The sequence below is a fragment of the Ursus arctos genome, unplaced genomic scaffold (genome assembly GCF_023065955.2).
Source record: "Ursus arctos isolate Adak ecotype North America unplaced genomic scaffold, UrsArc2.0 scaffold_14, whole genome shotgun sequence".
Classification (NCBI taxonomy): Eukaryota; Metazoa; Chordata; class Mammalia; order Carnivora; family Ursidae; genus Ursus; species Ursus arctos.
In genome coordinates this window covers 24,360,242-24,387,659 of record NW_026622808.1, presented here as the reverse complement: position 1 = coordinate 24,387,659, position 27,418 = coordinate 24,360,242, and the positions used below count along the sequence as shown (strand labels likewise).

General features: G+C 38.7%; 2 pseudogenes; one reads left to right on the top strand and one right to left on the bottom strand.

Moving 5' to 3' along the window:
* Positions 1 to 26,319, bottom strand: part of LOC113250229 (olfactory receptor-like protein OLF4) — a 47,967-nt pseudogene extending 21,648 nt beyond the window's left edge.
* LOC113250085 (olfactory receptor-like protein OLF4) lies at positions 14,198 to 15,183 on the top strand (annotated as a pseudogene).
* Positions 26,320 to 27,418: the final 1,099 nt, after the last annotated feature.

Genomic DNA, 27,418 nt, shown 5'->3' with positions numbered 1-27,418 from the left:
GTGAAAGCCCTGAACTGGGGCCCTGCCTTTATTGGGGTCCATGGGCAGAGTGGCCAAGGGTTCCCAGGTTCACTCTTTATTGACCAGTTTAAAACATAACAGTGAAATTCTGGCAGGGAAATGGAAAGCAGGGTCACTACTCATTCAGTATAGAGGTCACCCAGATCTTTCTGCAGAGGTACTTCATGGATGGGGACAGCCTCACTGCTTACCTGGTAATAGTGCCACACACCCGACACTATGTTTATTCAGCATGGTTGTCCTTGAAATGGATGCTTCAGAAATAAAAGCTTCATGTCAGACACTTTCTCTACAAACATGCTAAAAATAGTCTCCTTGTTTTATTCTGTTATTCACCTAGGTGTCCAGAATGCCTACCACAGCCACTGGCAAATGTTGATTAGCAAACCTATCTCTCCCAGTGGAGTCAACCTGGAAAGACAAATTTGAATGAATAGATTGACTTGGTATGTTCTTAGTGTCAGAGATGATTGCAAATATGTGGATGCATTTTTGGTGGGGGTAAATACTCAGTAGTGGGATCCCTAGATCATAGAGTAGGTCTATTTTAATTTTTAGGAACCTCCACACCATTTTCTGAATGACTGCACCAGTTTGCATTCCCATCCACAGTACAGAAATGTTGCCCTTTCTCCACACCCTTGCCAACATCTGTTGTTTCCTGTGTTGTAGATTTTAGTCATTCCGACAGATGTGAGATGATAGCTGATTGTGATTCTGATTTGCATTTCCCTGGTGAGTGCTGTTGAGTGTATTTTCATGTGCCTGTTGGTCATCTGGATGTCTTATTTGGAGAAATGTTTGTATATGTCTTCCGTCCATTTTTAATTGATTTTATTAATTTTTTGGTGTTAACTTGTATAAGTTCTTCATGTATTTTGCATATTAAACCCTTATTTGGTATATTATTTGAAAGTATCTTTTTCCACTAAGTATTTTGTCTTTTTGTTTTGTTGACTGTTTCTTTTGCAGGAACTTTTTATTTTGATGTAACCATTTACAACATGGATGGATCCAGAGGGTATAATGCTAAGTGAAATAAGCCAGAGAAAGGCAAATACCATATCAATTCATTCACATATGGGATTTAAGAAACAAAACAAGACAAAAAGAGAGAAACAAAAAAATCAGCCTCTTCAATATGGAGAACAAAGTGGTGGTTACCAGAGGGGAGGGGATGGGAGGATGCATGAAGTAGGAGAAGGGGATTAAGAGCACACTTATCAAGGGGCTCATGGGTGGCTCAGTTGATTTAGCATCTGACTCTTGGTTTCTACTCAGGTCATGATACCAGGGTTGTGAGATCAACCCTTGCATCAGGCTCCTCTTAAGTGTGGAGTCAACTTCAGATATTCTCTCCTTCTGCCCCTCCCCATGCTCTCTCTCTCTCTCTCAAATAAATAAATAAATAAATAAATAAATAAATAAATACAATATTAGTAAAAAAAAAAGAGTACACTTATCATGATGCCCAGTGAGTAATGTATAGAATTCCTGAATCACTATAGTGTACACTGTATGCTAATTATACTGGCATTAAAAAAATAAAAATATTTAAGAACTGTGAGGGTGCAGCATTTCAGGCAACCAACTTTATTACTATCCAAAATATTTCCTTTACATGGTGTGCATCTATTTATGGAAGCAAAGATAATTGATATCCACAACTGAGGGGGTTTATTCTTTCAGGTGAAGGATCTCTTAGTCTCTTCTCTGTTTTATCACAGAGTTATTTTCCTGTTTCTACTTGAAAATTTCCACTGCTACCATGTTATATGACTCTAGTGTTCCATGAAATAACTCCCATTTCTAGTATTTGTCATAAATGCTAGGGGATGGTGAAAGAACAATATTGGCATCATCAATTTCCCACCTCCTTCCTGCTCAGAAGTCTTCCACCTGTTGGGGCACCTGGGTGGCTCAGTTGTTAAGCATCTGCCTTCGGCTCAGGGCATGATCCCAGTGTTCTGGGATTGAGCCCCACATCAGCTTCCTCCACTGGGAGCCTGCTTGTGTTCCCTCTCTCGCTGGCTGTCTCTCTCTGTCAAATAAATAAATAAAATCTTAAAAAAAAGAAGTCTTCCACCTGTGTGATCAGAGGACACTTCACAGGAGAGCTGGATGTCCTGCTGGTTGTGGTTCAGGGTCATCAGTTCTGCACAGACGTGCACATCCTTCAAACTCCCCCAGTGACCCAGAAGGAAGCCCACATATAGTCACTTGTTCATAAAGTCATTGGAAGTAAACTTGAATAACAGAATGATCATGCCTGCTCTCCTTAAGGTCAGATATGCAACAAGTAAAAAGGAGCACATGTTGTAATTGTCTCAGGTCTGTTCACTTGGATGATTGTGTCAGTCAACTCTCTCCATGTCACAGGCTGTCTTTGGCAAATGGGATATCATAACACCTTTACAATCAAACAGAAATATATGCTGGGGAGTGTTTCTGATCTCTGCTGGGTCCTCATGGATTTGGAGTCAGGCATGAATCTCTACATATTTTTTCTAAGGCTGAACCATGGTGTCGTGTGTGGCTGTAATGCTCTTCTGTTCCAGCCACTTTATGGGCTCTTATTACTACACTTCCATATGTAAGTTAGTCTTCTACTTATAGAAAAAGTTTGGTTTATCGTGTGAATTACTTAAATTTAATTTCATCGTTCATATATCCATAATTAACACTTGGCTTTCTTCCCCATCAGAAGTGCTATCTCCCATCCCTCTTACATGAGAGTCAGCTGCCTGTGTTCTAGATCCTACTAGTAGCCATGCACCATTAGGTTTGCTCCACTGAATTAATCATTGGAGTAAAATTATACACAATAATCTGCATATGTGAAATGTACACATTGGTAAATTCAAGGAGCTACACGGAAAATGAAGAGTACATGTTGCAAGTTTCTATTTGTATATGAGTTAAGGCTGTACATAAGTTTTAACAGTTTCATTAGGTAATTACTAAACATTTAAGCATACCAAGCATCATATTCCCTATTTCTGAAGGTAACGTGGGAATCTAAACATGACTTCATATGGACATTGTGGGGAATGAATAAAATGTGTGGAACTTCCTTTTTCACCTCAAAGAAAACATTTGAGGGTAATGGTTGTGTCTTGTGTATGTGTGTGTTTGCATACATTTTCTTTCAAATAAGCTCACTCACATGTGTTCACACACAGACACATTCATGATTTCATCTCTTGTGTTGATAGGGATCTTGAGAAAGCTGGAAAGGATAGCACTAAAAAAGAATGAAGTTTTGAATTTATGTGATATAAAAGGATGCAGAAATAAAATATTTAAATTGCAATGAGTGACCTTAATTTTGATCATGAGTTCCTTTCCTATGTCACTGCCTTGAAGGCCTCAGAATCAAACCACATGCACATTAATGTCATGAGGAATTCACTGTATAGTTTGATGGGGTAGAATATAACCACATCGATTTAAATTTTCCTTTGTAACTACTGTAGGATTTTAATATAAATTTCCCTTATCCAAGGGAAGCCGATAAGTGACTTGAGAGGTTTAAACTCCGTTGGCTCAAATAATTTTATTGCCTATGCCCATATAAGATTCCTCCTGCTGTTATAAAATATCCCCACCCTAGTTACTTAAAACAAACACACATGTGCTCTTACAGTTCTGGAATCAGAAGCTTGGAAGGAGTCTCATCGGGCTAATAGCAAGATGTCTGCAGGGTGGAGCTCCTAGAGGCTTGGGGGGGGATGTGTTTTCTTTCCAATTCCAGTCTCTCTTGCTGGCCGCCTGCATTCCTGGGCTCCTGGCTCTTCCTCCACCTGCAGAGTCAGCAGGGCAACAACTCGGACAGCAACTCTCTTGTCTCCCTCCTCAACATTTGGAGGGTTGTTGTGATTACATTCATCCCACTTGGACAATCATGGCTAATCTTTTTATCCTTTCGTCTTTTTTGAATTTATTTTTTATTTTTTCTTTAATTTTTTTTTAAATTAAAGTATCATTAACATATAGTGCTTTATTAATTTCGGGGCTACAATATAATGATTCAACAATTCTATACATTTCCTAGCACTTATTAAGTATACTCTTTTTTAAAGTTTTTATTTAAATTCTATTTAGTTAACATGCAGCATAATATTAGTTTCAGGTGTACAATTTAGTGGTCAACACCTCCATACATCGCCCTGTGCTCATCAGGGCAAATGTGTTCCTCAATCCCAATGACCTCTTTCACCACCTCTTAGCCATTTATTTTTATTTTTATTTTATTTTTAAGTAGGCTTCATGCCTGGTGGAGAGTCCAACGTGGGGCTTGAACTCAGGACCCTGAGATCAAGACCCAAGCTGAGATCAAGAATAAGAGGATGGATGACTGAGCCACCCAGGTGCCCCTTAACCATTTGTAACTGCACAGCTCAACAGGATGAAATACATTCCCATTGTTGTGCAGTTGGCACCACCATCCATCTCCAGAACTCTTTTCATCTGTTGAACCTGAAGCTCTACACCTAGATATATATTTTTTAATTACCAAAATATTTTATAATTTTGGAAGAAACAACAGCTCTTAATTTATCTTAAAACATTAAACTCTTTTTTTTAATGATTTTTTTATTATATTATGTTAGTCACCATACAGTACATCCCCGGTTTCCAATGTAAGGCTGGATGATTCTTTAGTTGCGTATAACACCCAGTGCACCATGCAATACATGCCCTCCTTACTACCCATCACCGGTCTATCCCATTCCCCCACCCCCCTCCCCTCTGAGGCCCTCAGTTTGTTTCTCATAGTCCATAGTCTCTGATGATCGGTAGGGGAAGAAAGGGATAAAGAAAGGGGGGATAATCAGAAGGGGGAATGAAACATTAAACTCTTAACTGATTTAGCAAAAGTGTCATGGAAGCCAAGGACTGTAGTCCTGTGGTTTTATATCAAAGCAATACAGTTCTTCACCTTTTTGAAGGGGGAAATAGCAACCTTCTGAAGATATCAGTGTTGTGTCCCACAACAAGTCAATAATTGGGGGGCCCAAAGAGCCTAGTAAAGAAAAATTATTCACTCTTAGATTTGGAGAAATCTTTAATTCAGGTTTGGATAAGGTGCTAGGAGGTTAGGTCTGTGGGAGGCAGGTGAGTTCAGGGAGGAGTAATAACTGGATTCAACTGACTTGTAATCTGGTCTCTTGGGACGAGGAAACTGCAGAAAAAAGTCCTATCTGTCCAGGGCAGTGTCCCATGGGGGATGATGGGCTCAAAGGTTGGAAAAATAGGAGGGAAAGATGCTTAAGGAGCAGATAGTGAGCTGTAAATAACTCTTCTGCTGTTGTCCCTCAGCAGGTGCAACCTTGGGTGGAATGGGACACGGGTATTTCTTCTGGAGTCCTAGGTCTGGCTGGGAGACTCCTGCTGTATTGTTTGAGAACAGAGCTTCAGTGTCCACCATTAACCATAGAGGGAGGAATTCAGCTCACAGAGACCCCCATGCAGGTGAGTCCAAAATCCCAGCAGGTATTGCAGGAAAGGGTGAGAGAGAATAGAATGGTGAGAACATTTACCTGACGCCCCCTGAGATCTAACCCAGACTAGTCCAACACTGGGACATCACTGTGGTTGTTGGCTTGACTGATTAACTAATGAATACATTTACTTATGATCCTAGAAAGAAAAGTAAACATTGAAAGCAGCCATGCAGGAGAGATTGTTGAGGATTAACTACTGCTGGTGGAAGAGCGGTGATGGGTGGCAGCAAGTGGTCCCAATAAGAGTAGAACACTAGTCCAAGAATTTTTGTAATTAAGGGGAATAGAGATATAGGGTATTAGCTACAGGGTTAAGCAGTCAAGTGAGGGCATTCTTTTTATTCTTGTAAGCCAGGGGGGATTTGAGTATGTTCCCAAATTGATGAGAATGATCCAGTCCAAGGGATCACTAGACGTACATTTCACAGTGTCCTTTTCCTTGCTGGGCATTCCAAACAATTTTTTTAAAAATTAATATGTGAAAGGGGTATACAAAAAAAGCAATTATATCCTTAGTGGCAAGAATGAGTATATCTGTGGGTTTCTTAGATGTTTGCCTTCTCTATGGCAGATTGTGTCAGTTCTGTGCTTTTGTTTGGTGGGTTCAAAGTGTTTATATTCCTGCTGTTGATTGCATTTTTTCAAACATAGGGATTGGAGATTTTCCATCAACTTTGCTATTTGACCTTTAGTTCCTTTATGTATGTGTAGATGTATTTGAGGGTAGTAGGAAAGTTAATAGATTTTGTGTGCTCAAACCTATCATTCGGTCATATTTTCCTCCCTCCTCTTGCTTGTTTAAGTGTACAAAGTTCTTCTGCAACATTTGAAGTAATACATCGTTTATACATATTTCCAGCCTGTGTTCACTTTTCTGGTATTCCTTATTGTACCATTTGGCCTTTTGTGATTAGATCTATTTCTCAAAGTCATGGCACCTGCAGCCCTCATGTGGAAGGGATGCTTCTTTATCGTTTGACTAACATTCACCTTTTCTTCCTAAACAAATATGCTGTAGTATATCTGTACATGAGATGAAAGCTTCACTTTAGATAATGCTTCCTATCCACTTTTTTTGTCATATTCTTTTATTTCCAATTTTTATGTTTTTTAAACATAATTGGTACACTCAGTGGGGGGCTCAAACTCACAAGCCCAAGAACAGGAGCTGTACTCTCTACTGAGTCAGCCAAGTGCCCCTGTTTCCAAGTCTTTAGCACTTTAATCTTGAGTTAGTGACCCATGTTGACGTCATTACAGTGATACTGTTTTTTGCCTGTCTAGAAAGTTAATTTTAGATTGTCATTGTGTTTCAGACTGTTGTTTGAGATAGCTCCATGCCTAACCTACTCTCACTCCTACTGCTATCCTTTGTTCCATAAGCTCTTTTTTAAATAACAATATTTTTTATTATATTATGTTAGTCACCATATAGTACATTCCTGGTTTTTGATGTAAAGTTCAATGATTCATTAGTTGCATATACACCCAGTGCACCATGCAATATGTGCCCTCCTTACTACCCATCAGCTCCATAAGCTCTTAGTGTCTTCTAAAATTTACATTTCTAGGGGTGCCTGGTGGCTCAGTTGGTTAAGCCTGTGACCTCTTATTTCAGCTCAGGCCATGATGTCAGGGTCATGAGATGGAGCCCTGAGTTGGGCTCTGGGCTGATTGTGGAGCCTGCTTGAGTTTGTCTCTCCGCCTCTCCCTCTGTCCCTCTTCCACCCAGCTTCTGTGCTCTCTCTCTCTCAAAAATATTATGTTTCTCTATTATGCACAGACAAATATTTGTACACTTAAAAAAAGTGTATGTATTTATTATGTATTTATTTGAGAGAGAGAGAGAGACAGAGACAGAGAACGTGTGAGAGAGCACAAGCAGAGTGGAGGGGTGGAGGGAGAGGGAGAACCAGGGAGCCAGACAGGGTGCTGGATATCAGCGCCCCTGGATCCTGACCTGAGCCTGAGACAGACGCTTAACTGGCTGAGCTACCCGTGTGCTCCTATTCATACACTTTCATACATATTCAGGAATAGAATCTTATGCACATTGTAAATTGTCTTTAGGCTCTGGCGCAGTGCTTTTTTTTTTTTTTTAATCTTGTCCCCCTGGATAGTACCTTACAGACTTGCCTCCATCAACTAGTATAATGCTAATTCATTACTTCAGTGATTGCAGAGTATTTCAGGGTGCGGCTGGGTCATTGACACTTTTGAGCGTTTTTCATATTCTTTCTCATTAAGTTGCTATTTTCTCAATCACACACAAATATTTTGAGATTGAGTTAAAACATGACACTCAGCAATGTTCTGAGGCAATTTAGGCTGTCAGACTGGGGAGGTGTCACTAGAGGCCAGAGATGCTCTAAACATCCTACATTGCCCAGGACAAACCCCAGCACAGAGATTGATCTGGGCCAGGATGTCAATAGTACTGAGATGAGAAACCCCGAGGTAAATACAATTTACAGCTATTTTCAGATTATTTCCCCCAAATGTGATAGCACCTCACATTCCTGTGATGAAAATTAAAGACAAGCACTTCGCTACCTGTTTAAGAGTTCTAATCCCAATTAATGTGATAGTATTTTAAGGTTTTTGAGGGGCTAATGGGTGTGGAAGGGATGCTTTGCTATTTTCATAAACAATTAGTGAGTTTGAGCAAATTCATATATTTGATCATCATTTTTTTTAGTGTATTGTATTAGTCACCATACAGCACATCATTAATTTTTGATGTAGTGTTCCATGATTCATTGTTTGCGTATAACACCCAGTGCTCCATGCAATACATACCTTCCTTAATATCCATCACCGGCCTATCCCAATCCCCCACCCCCCTCCCCTCTGAAACCCTCAGTTTGGTTCCTGGAGTCTATAGTGTCTCATGGTTTGTCTCCCCTTTAATTCCTCTGCCCCCCTTTACTCTTCCCTTCCTTCTCCTAGTGTCCTCCATGCTATTCCTTAAGTTCCACAAACAAGTGAAACCATATGATAATTGCCTTTCTCTGTTTGACTTATTTCACTTAGCATAATGTCCTCCAGTTCCATCCATGTTGGTGCAAATGTTGGGTAATTGTTCTTTCTGATGGCTGAGTAATATTCCATTGTATATATGGACCACATCTTTATTCATTTGTCTGTTGAAGGGCATCTTGGTTCCTTCCACAGTTTGATTATTGTGGACATTGCTACTATGAACATTGGGGTGCACGTGGCTCTTCTTTTCACTACATCTGTATTTTTGGGGTAAATACCCAGTAGTGCAATTGCTGGATTATAGGGTACCTGTATTTTTAACTTTTTGAGGAATCTCCATACTGTTTTCAAAAGTGGCTGTACCTACTTGCATTCCTACCAACAGTGTAAGAAGGTTTCCCTTTCTCCACATCCTCTTGTCAATTTCTGCCATTCTATCTGGTGTAGGTGGTATCTCAATGTGGTTTTAATTTGAATTTCCCTGATGGCTAATAATGTTGAACATTTCTTCATGTATCTCTTAGCCATTCATATGTCCTCTTTGGACAAGTGTCTGTTCATGTCTTCTGTCCATTTTTTGACTGGATTATTTGTTTTTTGGGTGTTGAGTTTGAGAAGCTCTTATGGATCTTGGATATCACCCCTTTATCTGTAGTGTCATTTGAAAATATCTTCTCCCATTCTGTGAGTTGCCTCTTAGTTTTGTTGACAGTTTCCTTTGCTGTGCAGAAGCTTTTTATCTTGATGAAGTCCCAAGAGTTCATTTTTGCTTTTGTTTCCCTTACCTTTGGAGACTTATCTCGAAAGAAGTTGCTGTGGGTGATGTGAAAGAGGTTACTGCATATGTTCTCCTCTAGAATTTTGATGGATTCCTGTCTCACATTGTGGTCTTTCATTCATTTTTTTAAATCTTTGTGTATGGTGTAAGAGAATGATGCAGTCTCATTCTTCTGTGTATAGCTGTCCAATTTTCCCAGTACCATTTATTGAAGAGACTGTCTTTTTTCCATTGGATATTTTTCCTGCTTTGTCGAAGATGAGTTGACCATAGAGTTGAGGGTCCATATCTGGGCTCTCTATTATCTTCCATTGGTCTATGTTCCTGTTTTTGTGCCAGTACCATGCTGTCTTGGTGATCACAGCTTTGCATTATAGCTTGAAATCAGGCAATGTGATGCCCCCAGCTTTGCTTTTCTTTTTCAACATTTTTTTGGTGATTCAGTGTCTTTTCTGGTTCCATACGAATTTTAGGATTGTTTGTTTCAGCACTTTGAAAAATGTCATTGATATTTTGATCAGGATGGTGTTGAAAGTATAGTTTGCTCTGGGCAGCATAGACATTTTCACAATGTTTATTTTTCCAATCCATGAGTGCAGAAAGTTTTTTCCATCTTTTTGTGTCTTCTTTAGTTTCTTTCATAAGTGCTCTGTAGTTTCTAGAGTATAGATCTTTTACCTCTTTGGTTAGGTTTATTCCAAGGAATCTTAGGGTTTTTGGTGCTATTGTGAATGGAATCAATTCCCTAGTTTCTCTTTCTACAGTTACATTTTTAGTGTATAGGAAAGCAACTGATTTCTGTGCATTGATTTTGTATCCCACCACATTACTGAATTGCTGTATGAGTTCTAGCAATTTGGGGGTGGAGTCTTTTGGGTTTTCCACATAAAGTATCGTGTCGTCTGTGAAAAGAGAGAGAGTTTGACTTCTTCTTTGCCAATTTGGATGCCTCTTATTTCTTTTTGTTGTTTGATTGCTGTTTCTAGGACTTCTATTACTGTGTTGAACAATAGTGGCGAGAGTGGTCATCCCTGTGGTGTTCCTGATCTTAAGGGAAAGGCTCTCAGCTTTTCCCCATTGAGAATGATATCCACCATAGGCTTTTCATAGATGGTTTTTATGAAATTGAGGAATGTACCATCTATCCCTACACTCTGAAGTGTTTTAATCAGGTAAGGATGCTGTATTTTGTCAAATGCTTTTTCTGCATCAATTGAGAGGATCATATGGTTCTTGTTTCTTCTGTTATTAATGTGTTCTGTCACACTGATTGATTTGCAAATGTTGAACCACCCTTGCATCACAGGGATAAATCCTACCTTGTCGTGATGGATAATCCTTTTAATGTACTGTTGGATCCTATTAGGTAGGGTCTTGTTGAGAATCGTGGCATCCATATTCGTCAGGGATATTGGTCTGTAATTCTCTTTTTTGATGGGGTCTTTTTCTGGTTTTGGGATCAAGATAATGCTGGCCTCAGAGAATGAGTTTTGAAGTTTTCCTTCTGTTTCTATTTTTTGAAATAGCTTCAGGAGAATAGGTATTATTTCTTCTTTGAATGCTTGATAGACTTTCCCAGGGAATCCATCAGGCCCTGGACTCTTGCTTTTTGGGAGGTTTTTGATCCCTGATTGAATCATGTTACCGGTTATTGGTCTATTTAGGTTGTCAATTTCTTCCTGTTTCTGACTTGATATTTTTTGACTGGTTTCCAGGAAGGCATCCGTTTCTTCCAGGTTGCTTAATTTATTGGCATATAGTTGTTGATAATAATTTCTAATAATTGTTTCTATTTCAAAGGGGTTAGTAATGATCACTTCCCTTTTGCTCATAATTTTATTAATTTGTGTCCTTTCCCTTTTCTTTTGGATAAGTCTTGCCGGTGGTGTATAGATCTCAGTAATTCTTTCAACGAATCAGCTTCTAGTTTTGCTCATCTCTTCTATTGTGTTTCTGGTTTCTAATTCATTGATCTCTGCTCTAATCTTTATTATTTCTCTTTTGATACATGGCTTAGCCTTTATTTGTTGTTCCTTCTCCAGTTCTTTAAGGTGTAAAGTTAATTTATTTATTCGAGATTTTTCTCTTTCTTTCTTTCTTTCTTCCTTCCTTCCTTTCTTTCTTTCTTTCTTTCTTTCTTTCTTTCTTTCTTTCTTTCTTTCTTTCTTTCTTTCTTTTTGAGTGATGCTTGGATGACTATGTATTTCCTCCTCAGGACCGCCTTTGCAGTATCCCATAGGTTTTGGACTGATGAATTTTCATTCTCATTGGGTTCCATGCATTCTTTAAGTTCTTCTTAGATTTCCTGGTTGACCCAAACATTGTTTAGCAGGATGGTCTTTAGCTTCCAACTGTTTGAATTTCCTCCAAATTTTTTCTTGTGATTGAGTTCCAGTTTCAAAACACTGTAGTCTGAGAATATGCAGGGAATAATCTCAATCTTTTGGTAACAGTTGAGACCTGATTTGTGACCCAGTCTATGGACCATTCTGGAGAAAGTTCCATGTGAACTTGAGAAGAATGAGTATCCTATCATTTTAGGGTGGAACATTCTGTATTTATCTATGAGGTCTGTCTGGTCCAGTGTGTCATTCAAAGCTCTTGCTTCTTTGTTGATTTTCTGTTTAGATGATCCTTCTATTGCTGAGAGTGGAGTGTTGTCATCCTCTACTTTTGACATATTATTATCAATATGTCTCTTTATTTTGGTTAACAAAGGCTTATGTAGTTGGCTGCTCCTGTGTTGGGGGCGTAGATAATTATAATCGTTAGATCCTCTTGTTGGATAGACCCTTTAAGAATGATATACTGTCCTTCTGTATCTCTTACTACAGTCTTTAGCTTAAAATCTAATTTGTCAAATATGAGAATTGCTATCCCAGCTCTCTTTTGAGGTCCGTTGGCATGAAAAAGTGAGGTTCTCCATTTCCTCATTTTCAGTCTGGATGTATCTTTATGTTCAAAATGAGTCTCTTGTAGAAAGCATATGGATGGGTCCTGTCTTTTTATCCAATCTGCAACCCTGTGCTGTTTCATGGGGGCTTTTAAGCCATTCATGTTGAGAGTGATTCTTGAAAGATGTGATTTTATTCTCAGCATGTTGCCTGTGATGTCCTTCTTTCTATAATTGGTCACCATATTTATCTGCCCATTATTAATATATGCCCATACATTATATGTCCATTTTCTACAGTTTTCAGCATTTCAAATGATTTTTACAGATTATTGTTTCTATGTTGAATTCTGTGACAATATTTGGACAATAAAAATGTTTTAATTTCTATGAGTTAATATAAAATTTCTTCCTTCTCAGTTTCATGGTTATATAAGATGGTTTTATGTGTAGATTTTGTTTTCTTCTATTTTTTTATTTTGGGTAATTTGGGTAATTTTAAAGACTTGGGGGATCTTTGGTATTTTTAAAATTTATTTTTAACCTCTGTGTAATTAACATGCAGTGTTATATTAGTTTTGGGTGTACAGTATAGTGATTCAACAATTGTATACATTACTCAGCGTTCATCGTGATAGCCTACTTTTTATCCCCTTCATCTATTTCACCCTCCCCCCCACACACTTCCCCTCTGGTAACCAACAATTTGTTCTCCATATTGAAGAGTCTTTTTTTTCTGTTTGGTTAGTCTCTTTTTTCTTTGTTCATTTGTTTTGTTTCTTAAATTCCATATATGAGTAAAAGCATATGGTATTTTTTCTTTCTCTGACTGACTTTTTTGAGTTAGCTTTATATCCTCTAGATTCATCCATGTTTTTGCAAATGGCAGGATCTCATGTATAACTGTTGATATCCTTTATCTACCCACTAACCTACCCTCTGGCAAATACCAGTTTGTTCTCTATATTCAACAGCCTGGGCAGTTTTTTGTTCATTTGTTCTGTTTTTTAGATTCATATATAAGTGGGATCATATGGTATTTGTCTTTGTCTGACTTATTTCACTGAGTATAGTGAAACTTGCAAAAAGTCTATACTCTCTAGAACCACCCATGTTGTTGCAAATGGCCAGACCTCATTCATTTTATGCCTGAGAAATGTCCATCTTCTTCATCCATTCATCTATTGATGGACACTCCGACTGCTTGTAAATAATGTTGCTAAATGTGGGATGCATATATATTTTTGAATTAGTGTTTCGTCTTCTTCGCTATTTACCCAGTAGCGGGATTACTCGATCATGTGGTATTTCTATGTTTGGTATTTTGAGGAATCTCCATACTGTTTCCACAGTAGCTGAACCAGATTGCATTCCCACCAACAGTGCATGAGGGTTCCCTCTTGACCACTCCTGCACTAACACTTGTTATTTCTCGTCATTTTAAACTAGCCATTCCGACTGGTGTGAGGTGATAGTCTTACTCTTTTGGATGTCACACAAATGGAATTATTTTATTCCCTTCTCAGATTGTTCACTGTTTGTATGTAGAAATGCAATGATTTTTTGAGGGTTGGCTTTGTATCCAGTTACTTGGCTGAATTAATTTATTAGTTCCATTAGTGTTTTTGTGGCATCTTTAGGATTTTCTACACATAAGACCACATTGTTTGTGTTCATAAATTTATTTCTTCCTTTCCTGTTTGGATGACTTGTCTTTTCTTTTCTTTGTTTAATGGCTTGGCTAGAAGTTGCAGTGTTATGCTGAGTAGAGATCAAGAAAGTGGGGATCCCTGTCTTGTTCCTGATCATAAAGAAAAAATGTTGATTGTATCCCCATTGAATATCATGCTTGCTGTGGGTTTTTTATAAATGGGTTTATGTTGAGATAGTTTTCTTCTATTCCTAGTTCTCAGTGTTTTTATCATGTTCCATGCACAGATATAAACATTAATTTCTTGAGTGCAGAATATAAAGGGTAATGTGTCTGCCAGGTTAGTAATGCATGGTTGTGTCATGCACTTTTTCTCTTATTTTGGTAGTCACATCGACTCCATGGAACTAAAGAATGATACACAAATTTCAGAATTTCTTCTTCTGGGATTTTCTGAGGAACCAGAATTGGAACTCTTCCTCTTTGGGCTGTTCCTGTCCATGTACCTGGTCACCATACTTGGGAACCTGCTCATCATCCTGGCCGTCAGCTCTGACTCCCACCTCCACACCCCCATGTACTTCTTCCTGGCCAACCTGTCCTTTGTAGACATCTGTTTCACCTCCACCACAGTCCCCAAGATGCTGGTGAATATACAAACACAGAGAAAAGTCATAACTTATGACAGCTGCATCATGCAGATGTACTTTTTCATACTTTTTGCAAGTTTGGACAACTTCCTCCTGACTGTGATGGCTTACGACCGCTTTGTGGCCATCTGTCACCCCCTGCACTACACGGTCATCATGAACCCCCAGCTCTGTGGACTCTCATTTTGATGTCCTGGATCATGAGCATCCTGCATTCTTTGTTACAAACCTTAATGCTGTTGCGGCTGTCCTTCTGTACAGAGGTGGAAATCCCCCACTTTTTCTGTGAACTCAATCAGATGATCCAACTTGCCTGTTCTTATACCTTTCTTAATAACATGGTGATGTACTTTTCAGCTATGCTGCTGGCTGGTGCTCCCTTGGCTGGGATCCTTTACTCTTACTCTAAGATAGTTTCCTCCATACTTGGGATCTCATCAGCTCAGGGCAAGTATAAAGCATTTTCCACCTGTGTGTCACACCTCTCCGTTGTCTCCTTATTTTATTGTACAAGCCTAGGAGTTTACCTTAGCTCTGCCGCTACCCAAAGCTCCCACTCAAGTGCAGTGGCCTCGGTGATGTACATGGTGGTCACTCCCATGGTGAACCCCTTCATCTACAGTCTGAGGAACAAAGATATAAACGGGGCTCTGAATGTATTTTTCAGAGCAGCCATAAAGGTGCCATTTTTTCACAAGTAGCTGTGCTTGCAGGCTTAATGCCTAATAGTCAGAAATTGATATTCTTTAATCAGATCATGAAAGAAGATCTTAATCCCTCTTGTATATCCTGGAGTTTCAATATTTCTAAAGTTCAACTGCTTTTTTTTAATAATAATTTTTTATTATGTTATGTTAGTCACCATACAGTACATCCCTAGTTTTTGATGTAAAGTTCCATGATTCATTATTTGCGTATAACACCCAGTGCACCATGCAATACCCATCACTGGCCTATCCCAATCCCCTATCCCCCTAATATAAAAGTTCAATGCTAAAAAAATCTTAATTGTCCATCATGAAAAAATATTGGGGAGGTCTAGGGCAAAAGGAACACAATGACTAATGATGTGAGACAGGAATCCATCAAAATCCTAAAGGAGAGCATAGGCAGCAACCTCTACGACATCAGCCACGGCAAACTTTTTCATGACACATCTCCAAGGCAAGAGAAACAAAAGATAAAATGAACTTGTGGGACTTCATCAAGATAAGAAGCTTCTGCACAGCCAAGGAAACAGTCAAAAAAACTAAGAGGGAGAAGATATTTGCAAATGATACTACAGAGAAAAGACTGGTATCCGAGATCTACAAAGAACTTCTCAAACTCAATACACAAGAAACAAATAAACAAATCATAAAATGGGCAGAAGACATGAACAGACACTTTCCAATGAAGACATACAAATGGCTAACAGACACATGAAAAAAATGTTCAAAATCATTAGCCATCAGGGAAATTCAAGTCAAAACCACTCTGAGATACCAGCTTACACCAGTTAGAATGGCAAAAATTGACAAGGCAAGAAACAACAATTGTTGGAGAGGATGTGGAGAAAGGGGATCCTTCCTACATTGTTGGTGGGAATGCAAGTTGGTAGAGCCATTCTGGAAAACAGTGTAGAGGTCCCTTAAAAAAGTTAAAAATTGAGCTACCTTATGATCCTGCAATTGCACTACTGGGTATTAATCTAAAGTTCAACTGCTTTTTTGAATTTAAATAAGTCCATTTGTTGAATTTTCTGGTCCTTCTGATAGCCAACAATTTTCCTTTTGTTTTCTTAATTTCCAAAGTTAGTCCCAAACTTGAATCAGAAACCATTTGTAGATTCCCATTTGCCTCATATAGCGATGAATGGTCCTAGTTTTATGAAATAAATGACATTGGCATCTGAGGTCATTTTTATAATTTTATTGTGGAAGAAATTCTGAGATCACAGTTTTTCACTCTGTGTCTGTCATTCCTTTGTATGTTAATACCTTAAATGTTCTCGATTATGTACACTTCAACCTATACTAGTTTGTTTTGTAGGAACTTACAGTCCTCATTGGGATCCCATTCTCTCATCAGCCCAGCAGTTGCAGTATCATTGGCACAGAATAGTAAGTGAAAGATTCCCTATGAAAATCACTCTCCAAGTGTAAATAAAAGTAGGACAGATTTACATAAGCTAATTGACTTAAGGTGGGCTTGGTATCAGAGAAGACCTGAAATATGATAAAGTAAAACTTTCTATCACACCATATTTTATCATGGATAATGTGTTTTTGATGATGAACATCTACTCAATGAAGTGTGGGATATTTGGTGACCATGTTTAAAGTGTTTTATTAATTGGAGTGAAGAATTAGTAGCAGATTTTGTATTACTTAATTGGATTATTTACTATTTCTATTTGAAAGTCTCAAGTCCTGCCTACAAACATAACTCCTTCATTGCCTTAAACTCTCCCCCTTTAAAAATGTTGTCATAAACATTATAGTGTGAATAAGTAAACAGTTGGTGTGTTCACTCTGTCATTAATTTCTTTACCCTTTTTATGCTCTAAACTCTCTTCCATCATATGATCAAAGGATGACACAGAAAAGGGCTTGAATTCCTGTCCAGAAATGCTCTGGGAATGGAAAATTGTGATTGAGGGTTCCACAAATTATACCTGCAAAAACATACAGGTCTTTCCAACCTCTACCAGTTACCTGGATGGGAGTCTCAATATGGTGGTAACGTTTTAGTACAGTTAACTGAAATAAATGTGAATAACCAGACCATTATGAATAGTCCTTTCAAATATCAGAACAAATGTCAAATATAAGAGCCAGTATTTTATTCTTAATATTTTCAGTTGTGTTTACACTGATTATTATTGAATAAGTCAGCTATTGCTGCGTGACAAGCCATGCTAAATGTAAATTATATAAGACAATGTTTCTCTTAAAATCACATAGGGGGTCTATGTTGGGGAAGATTTCTGGTCAGTGCTGGTCTCCTCATGAGGCTGCAGTCAGCTGTGGGTCAGCTGGAAGTGCTCTGCTAATCCTGTGTTCTCACATTTGTGGTCTTGCTGGTGCTAAGCTGTTCTAGGTTGGCCATGAGCAACTGAGCTATGGTCAGTTTCCTCCTACAGCAAGCTAGACTGGACTTTTATCCATGGCAGAGGCAGGGTTACAAGTGAGCAGCAGAAACACACAATGGCCCCTTGAGGTACACTGTCATTTTCAGCATACACTAGTAGTCAAGGCAAATAAAACAGTAAGTTCAGTCCAGATTCAACACTGGAGAAATAGACTCCACCTTTCAATGGGAGGAGCTTCACAGTCACATTGCCAAGTACATGGATACAGAGATAAGTGGTGAATTAAGGCCATCTCTGCAAAAGGTCTACCACAAGTAAAATTTTTCAATTTAATAAGGTTTTATTGGTGCAGGACATAATGTCAACATAGAGAATGATATAGTAGAGTACAATATAGTGGTTCAATAATTCTACACATGACTTGGGGCTCATCATGGTGAGTGTGCTCGTAAGGGTTGTGTTTGCAGGATTTTCTATATTTAGTTCATATTATCAGATTAATGTCAGACCTGTCCACAGAGACCTGGCAAGTCAGAAAGGGCTGGAAAGACATATTTAGGGTACTAAATGAGAAGAACATGCAGCCAAGGATGCTTTATCCAGCAAGACTGTCATTCAGAATGGATGGAGAAACAAGGAGCTTCTGAGACAGGCAGAAACTGAAAGAATATGTGACCATCAAGCCAGACTTGCAAGAAATATTAAGGGGAGTTCTATAAAAGGAGACGGACTCCACGAGTGATACAGAACAGAAATTTACAGAGATAATCTATAGAAACAAGGACTTCATGGGCAACATGCTGAGAATAAAATCACATCTTTCAAGAATCACTCTCAACATGAATGGCTTAAAAGCCCCCATGAAACAGCACAGGGTTGCAGATTGGATAAAAAGACAGGACCCATCCATATGCTTTCTACAAGAGACTCATTTTGAACATAAAGATACATCCAGACTGAAAATGAGGAAATGGAGAACCTCACTTTTTCATGCCAACGGACCTCAAAAGAGAGCTGGGATAGCAATTCTCATATTTGACAAATTAGATTTTAAGCTAAAGACTGTAGTAAGAGATACAGAAGGACACTATCATTTTAAAGGGTCTGTCCAACAAGAGGATCTAATCATTATAAATATCTATGCCCCCAACACGGGAGCAACCAACTACATAAGACTTTGTTAACCAAAATAAAGAGACATATTGATAATAATATGTCAATAGTAGAGGACGACAACACTCCACTCTCAGCAATAGAAGGATCATCTAAACAGAAAATCAACAAAGAAGCAAGAGCTTTGAATGACACACTGGACCAGACGGACCTCACAGATAAATACAGAACGTTCCACCTTAAAACAATAGGATACTCATTCTTCTCAAGTTCACATGGAACTTTCTCCAGAATGGTCCATAGACTGGGTCACAAATCAGGTCTCAACTGTTACCAAAAGATTGAGATTATTCCCTGCATATTCTCAGACTACAGTGTTTTGAAACTGGAACTCAATCACAAGAAAAAATTTGGAGGAAATTCAAACAGTTGGAAGCTAAAGACCATCCTGCTAAACAATGTTTGGGTCAACCAGGAAATCTAAGAAGAACTTAAAGAATGCATGGAACCCAATGAGAATGAAAATTCATCAGTCCAAAACCTATGGGATACTGCAAAGGCGGTCCTGAGGGGGAAATACATAGTCATCTAAGCATCACTCAAAAAAATAAAAAAATCCGGAATACGTAAACTAACTTTGCACCTTAAAGAACTGGAGAAAATACATAATCTGTAAATAAATAAACACTTTCACTTCTTTCTTTCTTCCTGATTTGGATGCCATTTATTTCTTTATCTTACCTGATTGTTCTAGCTAGGACATGCAGTATTATGTTGAATAAGAGTTGTGAGAGTGGACACCCTTGTCTTGCTCCTGATCACAAAGAAAATGTTTTCTGACCTTTCAACATTGAGTATGATGTTATTGTGGATTTGTCATATACGGTCTCATTTTATGTTGAGGTATATTCCTCCTATACCCAGTTTGTTGGAGCTTTTTTTTTTTTTTTAATTCATGAAAGGGTGTTGTATTTTGTCAAATCTTTTTTGCATGTATTGAGATGATCATATGATTGTTGTATTTCCTTCTATGAATGGGGTGTATCACATTTATTGTTTGGCTAGAGTGGTTTAAGTCCCACATATCTGAATATATTAGATATCTGTGCCCTTCTATTCATTGCAGCATTATTCACAATAGCCAAGACACAGAAACAGCCCAGAATCCTTCAACAGATGAATGAATAATGATGGCATGTCTGTAAAATGGAACTCAACAAATAAAAAAAGGAAGACATCCTGTCCGTTGCTAAAACATTAATGGACCCTGAGGGCATTATGCTAAGTGAAATAATCAGACAAAAAACAATTACTGTGTGATCTTACTTATAATGCAAAATACAAAAAGCTGAACCCATAGAAACAGAGACTAGGTTGATGTTTGCCTGTGGCTGGGGTGGGGAAATGAGAAGATGCTGGTGATAGCCTACAAAACTTCAGATATAAGATCAATGAGTTCTAGGAACTTACATACAACATGGTAATTATGGTGAATTCTATTGTGTTGTATACTTGAATATTGCTAACAGTGTACATAGTAAATATTCTTACAACAAAAAAATGATAAGTTTGTGAAGTGATGGATGTATTGACTATCCTATCATGGTGATAATTTCACCATGTATATGTATATGAAATCACAAATTTGTATGCCTAAATTTCCAGAATTTTATATGTCAATTATATTTAATGAATCTGGAAAAAATGAGGAAAAAATATTCCTATGTCTCTGTCTTCTACTTGCTTTTTAAATGTCACCTCCTTCCAGTGGAACCCTCCCCATAAAAAATAAAACATAGTATCAGGATGAAAACCATTATAAATATGTCAGTGTCAGTCAACAGTATATACATAAGGATGCCATGAATATGGCATCGGTGATACAACAGTTCTTATCTCCATTAATCAGTGAGTTACATACAAGGTCCCTGCTCTCTGAGACATCTGGAAAATAAATCTTTCACTTCTTTGATCTTTTATGAGACTAGGAATGGTGATTGCTAGGCAAAGCGTGGGAGGAAATATTTACTTTTGGAGGAAAGCCTGACCTTGTGGAGTAGAATTTCCATAACTGCTCAGTAGACACATAATTCAGTCCCACTGTCTTCTCTGAGATCATTCCACTGCTGGAAGTGAAAGTGGAAATGCAACCTTTCAAATTGAAGTGTACTCCAGTGGTAGACTATTTGCCGAGATGGTCCCACATCCCTGTCTTTCTCTGTAGCCTTGTCTTTGGCAATGTGGGAAGGACTTTACCTCAAGTGGTGGAGACTCTTCCTCCACCTTTGATCTGGGCTGGATTAGAATATTTTATGTGCTGTGACCAGGAGAATATGATTTGGTGACAGTGGACCTTAGAGCCTTGGTGCATTTCTGCTGCTCTGTCTTGGAACTCTGATTCTAAAAAGTGAATTAACCTGGGTGTGCTACCAGATAAAGTGAGGATATGTGGAGCAGAGCCCCGTTGTCCAAGCCAAGGCCACCCTGGCTAGCTAGCCAAGCTAGCTATCCAAGCCCCAGTTATATTGGAATGCACTGGAGAGATCAGCAGAGCTCCTCCAGCCGACACACAGCCAACTCAAGACTCTTGAAGAAATCAACAGATTATAACAACTCATGACCACACAATTCCACTTGATACTAAAGGCATTATAGCAATCCATTTGCTTTCAGGATGGCTTGTTATGCAGCAACATTCACGATCATTCTGTTAATCAAGTTTATTTTGGATAACTGTTAAAAAGTGACATTAGGGACATCTGGGTGGCTCAGTCAGTTGAACTTCCAACTTAGTGTCAGATTAGGTCATGATCTCCAGCTCCTGGGATGAAGCCCGACTTTGGGCTCCATGCTCAGTTAGGCAGCTAGAAGTCTGCTCGAAATTCTCTCTCCTTCTCTTTCTGCCCCATCCCCCTTTCTTGGTCTCTCTCTCACTCTCTCTCCAATAAATAAATAAATAAATAAATCTGAAACAAAAAGAGTAACTCTAATGAGGATATTTTTCAGGTACCAAGAAGAGTTTGGAATACCATGCATTTTTGTGGAGAATAAATAATGACCCAGAATCACATAAGTAGGAAGGAATTCGCTCTCTCTGTGTCCTGCAGAGACATCTCGATTTTAGCCCAAAGAGACTCATTTTTGGCATTGACTTCCAGGACTGGAAGAATATAAATTTGTTTCTGTTAAACCATCATTGTGGTACTTGGTGATAGCAGCAATAAGAAAGTGACAAAGACATTTCCCCAGTAAAATTTTCTTTGAATAAACTAGATTTAAGCCTCTCAAATCATTCACTTAGCTTCTATGGGTCAGGGCATTGTGTGTTGAAACCGTATCTTAAGTACAAGAAAAATCTAGTGAGTTTGGAGATTTTCAGTCCTATTAGCTGGTATGGAGGAGTTCTCCTTGCATAAATTTCAATGTGGTTCTGTCTTTGAGGCCTCTGGGCACTTAGGTAGGAAATGTGATCCGTTGTGAAAACTAAAGCCACGTGTTCTCTAGATTTTGTTTTTCTAAATTTTTACACTCCTAGCATACGTGAAAGCAAACATTCATACTTTTCACTTCTTTACCCATCAAGTTTCTCTAAAGTTTTCTTTCTTTTTGTTTTTTGTAATTCATGTATGCACATGCATTTCATTCTCCCAGGACAGTAGAAAAATGCCATACAAAACGAACTCACTTTTTATATTCTTTCTTGACATGTGCACGGTCCACCAATGCTCTCTCCCTCCAGCTTCCTGATGAGTGAGTAAGGACCACAAGGAAAAGGAACTCCATGTTACGCTACCTTTTCTTTCCTGTCTTTGTCATAATTTTCAGCCTCAGTAAATGCAGGGATGTATCTCTAATGAAAAAGGGTAAGATGCGGTTCCTTGGTATCGTTTTTATTTCTTACAACACCATTTAAAGCTTTCTTCCAACACAATAGATAGTTTATAACGAGCTATAATGAGGGTTAGGAGCCTTGTGCATGTACATCCTTGCATGTCAGTATGTTTTCTTGAAATAAAAATGTATGTGAATATACATACATTTACATACACCCACTCTTAGTCTTGAATATTCTTCATCCCCAACAAAGTATTTTCACACATTACATCTTGCTTTAAAACATCCCTTGAAGTTATGTTTATGATTCCACATTGCCTTCGGAAGAAAACGAAGGTTGGAGGGTTTACCCCCTAATAATTGCACAATGAAGTAGAGAGAGCTTACAGTGCACCTCCTTGAATTCTGTGGAAATGGAATCATGCAGTATGTACCCATGATTTTTCAATGACTCTTTCAATTCCTAAAGTTGCACACTTTAAATATGTACAGTTTATCACATGTAATAATGCCCCAGTAAATTAATTAGAATTAAAAAATTCTAGTGGTGCATGACTCAGGGTCAGATCTGGAGCACAGGTAGCTGGGTCACACCTATTGGGGTGAGAGAGCTCTCGTCCAGCTGTGAAAAGCATCGGTTCACATGTGGTTGTTAAAATCGAGGAATTAGGGATGCCTGGGTGGCTCAATTGGTTAGCGTCTGCCTTCAGTTCAGATCTTGATCTCAGGGGCCTGGGACTGAACCCTGAGTTGGCCTCTCTGCTCAGTGGGGAGCCTATTTCTCCCTCTCCCTCTGCCTTCTGCTCCCTGTGCTTGTTCTTAACCTCTCTTTGTCAAATAAATAAATAAATAAAATAAAATCTTTAAAAACAGAGGAATTAAACTAAGACAATTCACATTTGATAAACTCATTTATTTTGTAACTAGAAGATTTCCTACATATATGAAATGGGTAAAATGATATAAGTTGACTCAAGACAGAAGAGCACTGCAGCCACACACTTCATGGATGAGCGTTAGAATCACAACGTAGAGATTCCCACCTGACTTCAGACTCTTGAGGAGCCCTGCAGAGATCAGAACAATTCCTGACCCTAGAACTTCCTTCAATAATAAAGACATTATAATAAGCCATTTTTAAAAACTTTATTTATCTACATAAGAGCAAGAGAGAGCAAGCTAGAGAGAGAGCATGAGTGGCGGGAGGGGAAGAGACAGAAGGAGAGGAAGAAGCAGACTCCCCACTGATCAGGGAGCCTGCTGGGGGGCTTGATCCCATGACCACAGAATCATGATCTGAGCTGAAGGCAGACACTTAACCAACTGAGCCACCCCGTGGCCCCTATACTAAGCCATTTTATTTTAGGATGCTTTGTATGCAGCATTGCTAACTGATATAGTAATCAAATAAGACAGAGCTCAAGGGCATTTGTCGTAATCTGATTCTTTTTATCCTAGGCATTTGTTCTGATACTTGAAACTAACTTTCAAGATTACCTTATTCTTCAAGTTTATCGCATGTGATTGTATTATAAAAATGACTCCATTGAGGCCCCTTTGAGGTAACATGGAAAGGTTGGAAGGACATGCATGTGTGCACCAAACTTATGACTCTGATTCACATCCTGGACAGGAGACCAAGCTTGCTGGTGAGTCCTCCTGTGGTTATGAGGATCATATATAATGCGTGATACTGATGTTCTTCACTCACTGCCACTTTAGAAGTTATGACAAAATTTTGAATAGTGGGGGATAGTTCATTTGGAGAAATGGAAGGAATCACATTCATACGTAGCACAGGAAAATTTCAACTGGAATCCAGAAAACAATTTAGTAAACCCCGAACATGCCACCGGTCTTTCATCTTAATGAATACACTTTACAAATGGTATATATACCATTTGATATGGTATATATATGCTATATATATATATTATACATACCATATTTGAGATACCAAAATTCAATGAATAGATTTCATCTTAATGAATACACTTTACAAATGGTATACATACCATTTGATATGGTATATATATGCTATATATATATATTATACATACCATATTTGAGATACCAAAATTCAATGAATAGATGAAGTGTCTGATGAAGAAAAATTTTTTCACAGCAATAAATGTGCACTTTAATATATTTCTTATCATTCTTAAAGCCAAGTTCAATTCTAAGGCTACATTATGTCAACGTATTTTTTCCATATTTGCTTCTCAGTGTAGATTCCACTTGGAGACATGTATTTATTAGCATTTTTTTTGCCAGTGACTATGGTAGGCATGGCAGACACATATGTGTAACAGGACACAATCCTAATGTGCAGAAAAATCCCTTGATTATCTATAACCACCAGTACGTCAAAGTCTGCATTCCCAGGAAGAGCAGGGAAGGTAGTGAGATACAAAGGAATGCTGTTCACAGAGGTGAAGCACATGGTCTCAGATTTTTCTCTGTTATGAACTTACATAAACAGCTGTGGTGGCCAAGAGTATATTTTCCATAGGAGTAGTATTCAGTCAAACAAAAGAAAAAAATATTCACTGTGATATATTTTATTTGAGAAAATTATTCTTAGCAGATTTATATAGTCTTTTGGATAAGTGAGAACGTCTTTATATTTCACATCCTAGGTTAGCAATGGCATTGAGAGAGTATGAAGATGACAAAGAGAAAATCTCTTGGGTATCAGAGTTATCCCAAAACTTAATAAAGTATGTTATGTAAATTATTCAGGCAGGTAAAAATAGAAATTCTAGGAAAAAAAATAAAAGAAGCATGTTCCACTTTCACAATCTGATCAAAGTATCCCAATATTCGGCTCAGGCTTTGGGCGCTGCCGTCATGGGCACTTCTTCAGCTCCAGGATGATTGTCCCTTTCAGAGCTGCCATCCCAGAGAATCTCATCAGAGCCCCCTTTATATCTCTGTTCCTCAGGCTGTAGATGAAGGGGTTCAGCATGGGGGTGACCACCGTGTACATCACCGAGGCCACTGCACTTGTGTGGGAGCTCTGGGGAGCAGCAGAGCTAAGGTACACTCCTAGGCTGGTACAATAGAATAAGGAGACAACCGAGAGGTGAGATGCACAGGTGGAAAATGCTTTATACTTGCCCTGAGCTGTTGAGATACGAAGTATGGAGGAACCTATCTTAGAGTACGAGTAAAGGATCCCAATGAACGGACCAACAGCCAGCAACATAGCTGCAAAATACATCACAATATTATTGAGAAACGTGTCAGAACATGCAAGTTGTATCATTTGATTGAGTTCACAGAAAAAGTGGGTGATTTCCACCTCTGTACAGAAGGACAGCCGCAACACCATGCAAGTGTGTAATAAGGAATTAAAGACACTCAGAACCCAGCATACCAGGACAAGCAGTCCACAAAGCCAGGGGTTCATTATGACCATGTAGTGCAGGGGGTGACAGATGGCCACAAAGCGGTCATAAGCCATCACAGTGAGGAGGAACATGTCTAATCCTGTAAACAGTATGAAAAAATACATCTGTGTGATGCAGCCTACAAAGGTTATGACTTTGCTCTGAGTCTGGATGTTCAGCAGCATCTTGGGGACGGTGGTGGAGGTGAAACAGATGTCAGCAAAGGACAGGTTGGCCAGGAAGAAGTACATGGGGGTGTGGAGGTGGGAGTCTGAGCTGACAGCCAGGACGATGAGCAGGTTTCCAAACACAGTGATCAGGTACATGGAAAGGAAAAGCCCAAATAAGAGGGGCTGCAGTTCTGGGTCCTCTGAAAATCCCCAAAGCTGAAACTCTGAAATTCCCGTATTGTTTCCTGGGTCCATGTGGTGGAGGTGACTACTGGCATAGGGGAAAATAACATGACTAATTTTCACACATTGCTTACAATGACATTGGTGGTCATTGCTCTCTCTGTGGATAAGCACAATTTATATTTTCCAGTCAAGAAACTAATTTCAATATTTTGTGAATGGATTTGGTCCCCTTGAAAGGATTCTTAGTTCCTCACAACATCAGATGTTCCTGAAAAGGTTGGGTATTGTACAGTTTTAGTAAGAAATTATTTCATGCATTTGAGGAATATAGAGTGTTGACCATATTTTGGAAATTCTATCATAAAGCAGAGAGTTCTGAGAAGAAAAAACCCTACAATTCTATATTGGTGATAGAGTAGATGCATATATAAAAATTAAATGATCATGAGATGGTGACAGACACTAAGAACAAAACAGAAGCAGGTTAAGGGAGATAATGAGTGAGGTGTTATGTTGGGTATTCAGTCAAATTTGGCTAAGGTGGCATTCAAACAGAGACCTCATGGAAGAGAGGGTGGAAGAAGGGAGGTCTTCCTGGTAGAGAGACTGGTTGGTGCAAAGGCCCTAAGGAAGTGGTTCTGTGAGAAAATCAAGGGTTAGAAGGAAGCCACTATGTTGAGGGGAAAGGACAAGAGGGATAGTGATGAGAGGTGGTGGCAGTGAATTTTGTAGAATGATGTGACTTCATAGCTGCTTAAAGTTCAAGACACAGGGAGTTTCTTGTCCACACTATGTACATCTTACACTTTATGATGGTTGCAATAGGGTCCTGTCTATTGAACATCCCTTCTTAATAATATCTGTTGATTGAGTTTGGAGTGTTTATTATAAGGGTCACCTTGAAATAGAGGAGCCTGTGTATCACTGCTCTGAGGACTGCACTCACTCATCAAGGTGCATGCACCCATGTACACACACACACACACACTGTCACACACACACACACACACACACACACACACACACACACTGTCACACACACACACAACACAGCACACCATGTCCTCCTGGTGTGTGTTACTTCTATGTCCTTCTCATTTCTCCCCGACCCTCTACAACACACTGTTTAGGATATGAATGCATACACATCATATTATCTTTTCCATAA